Below are 5,711 nucleotides of genomic sequence, written 5' to 3' on the forward strand. Positions count from 1 at the left end.
TATTGCACTTAAGAAGACTTATTAAATGACATCTACATAGTGGAGGTGAATAAAAAATATTAATTTCTCTAATGGACATTCATAACAAGAATTTTAAAAATCCTGTATTTTGGACACAGTCCCAAATCAGAGTTAAACATAGGAATAAATAGAACTTGGAAAATAGTCTTGTCTCCCTAGGGGGAAACTACTTATTTTTAACAGTGAAATAAATGTATCTTAAAGTAAATGGGACTTTAATTAATACTTTCTGGTACCTATTATCATGTGAGTCACTTTTAACTGTTGAGAAAATGTATATGATAAACTTCTCATGTTCCCTGGAGACTCAGGTTGGGGGTTTACTTGCAAACTGATGTATTTTGGGAAGTAATTGGTATCTAAAGGATCTTGCCTAATTAATAAATTAACTCCTTAATGAATTAACAGTTCTATGCTGTTACCTGAAGGTGTTGGAAAATAGGAGGTGTCACCGTCTTAGTGGATGAAGGGAATGGTCAATGTGTCCTGTTAGATATACCTTGCCCAAATCCCTTTTCAACTATATTTACTTCCTGTATGCATGCAGTGGTCAGCTTTCCTCTACCCCTCCATGTCCCACATGATGTTTAACCACACCAGAGGTCCAGAAACAAGAAGACTATGTCAGTATGTCACTACTTCTGACACTGAACAAAATTAAACCCACTCTCTCTTACATTGTTTATGTCTTACACTTGATTGCAAGTAAAAAATGCTATTAACCTTATGTAAATTATTGGCATTATAAAAGTCTAGTACAGGATTGTTTCAACTTTGACTGAAAACCTTGGAATAAGTCAGTTTATAAACAATTGTTTTACCTTAAATTGTAAATGAATTTAAATGGAAGCTATCCATTTATAAGGAGAAAAGATTTTATTCATTTGCTTTAAAATAAAATTGATTTGTTTCATTCAATATCTGTCTTGTTACGGTTTCTATTGCTTAGTTAGGTCATGAAACACCATGACCAAAAAGGAAATTGAGGAAGAAAGGGGGTAAATTGCTGTTCATCATTGAATAAAGTCAGGACAGAAACTCAAACAGGGCTGGAACCTGGAAGCAGGAGCTGATGCAGAGACCAAGGAGAGGTGCTGCTTACTGGCTTGCTTCTTCTGGCTTGTTCAGCCTATTTCTTATAGAACCCAGGACCATCAGCCTAGGGATGGCCCAACCCACCATGGCCTGTGCCCTCCGCCATTGATCACCAATTGAGGAAATGCCTTAAAGGTGGATCTCATGGAGTCATTTCCTCAACTGAGACTCCTTCCTCTTATGATTGTAGCTTATGTCAAGTTGACACACAAAACTAGGAGTACAATATCCTTTGTTTTAATGAAATGAGACTAATTTTAGATATTCAAATTAATAATCAATTATCATAGTAAGATACTATGTGTTTGTGTCCTAGAACATGGTGAAATCTAGTTGGTACTCAACTGGAAGGTTAACCCCCTTTGATTAGTATTCACAATTAGTTCAGTAAGGTGCTATACAAGATACTAGATGATTAAATTTCAATTTCTGCAAATTATTAACACTTTGTACTACAATAATGCTCCATTTGAAGGATATGACTGGCTCAGTTGTGGCATGAACGTTAACAAGTAGCCCAAAACATACTCACAATTAATAATTGGTGAAAACGTGAATAAGGATTTTATAATATTTTGTTTTCCTCCATTATATAATACAATGTATTTTAGTAATATAACTTCAGAATTGAGCATTAATTCTAATGAATTTATAATATGTTAATTTAAATATAGTTAGATTAAGTTTTGTTTTATTTTTGCACATTTTTAAATCTATTTCTATTACTCAACAAGGATCTAGAGATCTACATATTTCATAAAAGTTTACTATCTTAAACTACAAAGTACTGCCATCAAATCGTACATTCAATAAGTCACAACTGATTTCTTTGCTGTCTCATATAGTACTGCATTGGAGAACTTCAGTGTGATTTGTCCTAGTATCTATTTGCTCTAGATAAACCACTGTCCACATTATACTAAATTCTTAATTTTGAGAATTCACATTGAGTGTTGGGTGTATTAAGTGCAAAGAGGAAATGCTTCTCAAAGTTAACAAAGCCATGATAATTGAACTTAATGACTTTGAAATATATTTTGTTTTTGAAAACATTTTTTTCCTGATAGCTTGAACCCAAATAATCTGTAGCTGTGTGCTATAAACTCTTTTATCTAATGACAAGCCTTATCAATAGGAAAACAGGTATCTCCCTGTATGGTCTGTATTCATAAAATCATTCAATAGGAAATGCACCTAATCAATGGAGTGAATGGTAGAATATTAAGGGATATGTAAACCTTTCTAATTAACAGAAGACCTAAGCTTCACAGAATTGCATGCTCATCTTTCAAAACAGAAATTAGACGGAGGAAAATCAAGTGCACTTGATGACCTTTAAAGGTAATTCAAATTGTTCCATAAAGTATTTTAAAAGTAGAAAAATAGGCACTAATTCAGGGATATATGTGTGATAGAGTCAAGACTGCCTTGTTAAAGCTGATATTACTATTATTTATGAGACTTTGGCTTAAAAAAATCAGGTCAATGTTTTTTTTTTTTTTTTGGCTTGCAGTTTGAATTGTGGTTTATTTAGAAGCATTCAAGAGTTAGACTGTAAATAAACAGATTATGAGTAATTAAAATCGCCATTATAAACACCAACTAAGTTAAATAATACTATTTTAACTATCTTTCCCCTTTGAGCTGGGGTCCAGATTCCTTCTCTTTTTATGAATAAAATCTTTAGTGTTTTGTTACCTTTTCTTTCACCTCCTGTACCCAAAGCTCCCTTTGATAAACTAAATGAGACCTAGAATTCTGGAAGCAAGCTTCTTCTCATTTATCCTAGAGTTAAACTAACCTTTTGGTGGGTTAGCCTCCATCCAGTACTTCCTGTTCTCCTCTCTGGGCTGGACACCTCAGAAGAGGATTACAAAGGCTCAGAAGTCACCAGCACTTCCTTGTCCCCTCACACGTACCCAAACCTTACCGAGAAGAATGTTTGCACGTATCTGTTCTTAAGATCTGCTCCGACAGTCACAGAAGACTGTTATATTTACCTTTTCCTTTTATGTAACAGGTGGGTTTTCCTCTTCTCCATGCGATTAGTGAAATATTTCACACTACCTAGGATTTTTCCTTAAATAAAACTTTATGCAAAATAACTTCAACAATCACTGCTCAATGGGTGCTGGTGGGTTAACTAGCATGCCCTTCCGTCCTGCCAGGTGAACACTCAACTGCACCACTGGGGTCTTTTGAAAGCACAAGGTTACTTATTTAACTAAGTCTTACAGGGAAATGACTTTCTTGATCTGCTGTCCTTTAATGTCACATAGCTAGGAAGCTTGGAGTTGGTTACAGATTAGGAGAATAATTCTTGAAAACATTCAAGGTTAATCTTTAAAAAACAAAAACCAAACTAACATTTAACAGCCCATCAAAAACATCCACATGTAACAAAGGAAAATACTCAACTTCAGTACAAGCAAAAGGAAAGCGGTCTACAGAGGTCCAAGTAACACACTTCCACATACTACAGCGAAAGCTCTGTCCAGATCAGCTGAAAACTGTCTTTCTACTACTTATCCCATTTCTAAAATGAAAATTTAAGTTCTGGTCTTTGATTTGCTCCAAAAAATACTGTAACAGGTACTGTTTTGACAATTCAGTGACACTCGATATAGATTCATCAGATTAAAAACAAGCAAGGGCTTGCAGCCACACCTCAATGACAGACTAAGGTCATCTCTGAGCAGCAGGCAGTTATTTAATACAAGATGGGTCCTCAATAGCGGTGGCTGTACCAGTCATTGTTGTTGATGTGAAGGAGCTCTGTCACAACCTGCAGGATGTTGTAATTGTGTTTTCTCAGCAGCCTTAGGTTCAGCTGCCTGTCACAGAATCCCATTTCAAAGAGATGGGCCATCAAGGCTGCTGTCTCATCTTCAGAAACGATGGGCTTGAGTGGTCACAGCTCTTCTGTCTGCTGTTGACAAGTCCTGATGAGCCTCTGGGCTCTCCTCTGACCTGGTCAGGGACTGAAGGAACTTCTTGGATGGTAACTGGTGAATCCACTTCTGGGGACCCGTGCTGTACGCAAGGGGAGCTCCTGGACAGTGGTGGTGGAAGTCCTACCACCTCGGGGACGAGGGGCACTGTGTCCAGCCTCTGTGAGGTCGTGAGGATGTCACTGATGCTCTGCTCCTGTGGCTGGCTCTCCCCTTCAGGGAGTCTCTCTCCGGCCTCAGCTGGTTCCTGCCCAGCCTCGATCCCAGGTTGGCCTTCAGCACACCTATGATCCTTCTGTAGCAGTGATTGCAAGCAAGATGCCAGCTGAACTGGTCCTTTGAAACAGGCATCAAGACTTCCGAGGCCGACTTCTGGAGGAATAGCTTCTCCCGCAACCTCTGTTCAAGCTTCTCAACAGTTTCCTTAACCACTTGTTCTCTGAACGTTTCCAGGTAGCTTGTGAACCAGTCTGGGGGCTTGTCATGAGGCTGGTCCGTGTCACAAGGAGCACGTGGACATGGCTGCGCCACAGGCTCCTCTGCGGTCTTCACATCTGATCCCAAGACTCTCACCACTGAAGAATAATGTGCAAGCGGCTTCTTCCCTTTCCTGGCAGGCGCTTGCTTTTCTACTACAATTTGAGGGAATGCTTCGTCTACAACATGGTGCCCTTCATGGACTTGCATCTGTAGTAGGTTTCCTTGCTTAAGGATAGCCATCTTAAGTGCTTCTTCATATTCTCCTTGACTATTGATGGATACCTCCTCATTTTCCTCATCCAGGTATTTTATTTGAATATTATTCAGATCAAATGAAACTTTTACCATAGCTTCAACATCAGCCCAAGTTGTATTTGCTGGATCCGAAACCAGAAAGCTTTGAGTTTCATTTTTAAAAGTCACATTTAGAGTAACCTGTGGTTCCATGCTGTGGGGTGGGGCTGTAGTCCCAGTTACTCAGCAAGTTGAAGCAAGATGATATAGTTGGAATCCAAGAGTTCTAGGCCAGCCTTGCAGGACGAGTCACCCGAGAGTCGCGGGGCCGGATGGGAATTGTAGTCTTCCTGGGACTTGCAGCTTCTTTTAGTCTAATCTCTGGGAGCAAGACATGAAAACAGAACGCTGCGACGCATAGCAGCTCGCCCGTGTACCCGCGAGAAGGGCTCCACTGTGTTAACTGGGTTGCTGTGGTAATCGTGCCTGCTTCCAGTGCTGGAGGCTCCTTTTCCTTAAGACTACAGTTTCCAAGAGAGGCTGTGGAGAAGGCCTTTCGTTCCGCAATGCATGCTGGAATTGGTAGTTCTTTTTTTTCCACACGAGCCTTTATTTACCTAAACTGGAGACTTCCATGGCAGGAAGACTAAGGGAGGGTTGAGGCCACGGCCTGCCACGGCCTGCAACTGCTTTGGGGACTACCTTGCACTCATATTCCGAATGTTTTTTATATTATTTAATTGTCCAGAAATGAAAGGTAAATTTTCTAAAAATATCAGTTGAAAAAATCCATGTTTTCTTCAACCTTTTTTGGTGGACAATGTAATACATATAAATATTATATATCAAGTTTGATTATTCAGAACAGGAGGGAACATAACAATGCTTAACATGGATGTTTTTAAGACAACAAAAGAAAGGATTCTTCAT

The 5,711-nt window shown here is 39.0% G+C and overlaps 1 pseudogene; it reads right to left on the minus strand.

Annotated features, from left to right (window-relative positions):
* Positions 1–3,806: 3,806 nt before the first annotated feature.
* Positions 3,807–5,494, minus strand: LOC102927934 (next to BRCA1 gene 1 protein pseudogene; annotated as a pseudogene).
* Positions 5,495–5,711: the final 217 nt, after the last annotated feature.

Source organism: Peromyscus maniculatus, chromosome X (genome assembly GCF_049852395.1).
Source record: "Peromyscus maniculatus bairdii isolate BWxNUB_F1_BW_parent chromosome X, HU_Pman_BW_mat_3.1, whole genome shotgun sequence".
Classification (NCBI taxonomy): Eukaryota; Metazoa; Chordata; class Mammalia; order Rodentia; family Cricetidae; genus Peromyscus; species Peromyscus maniculatus.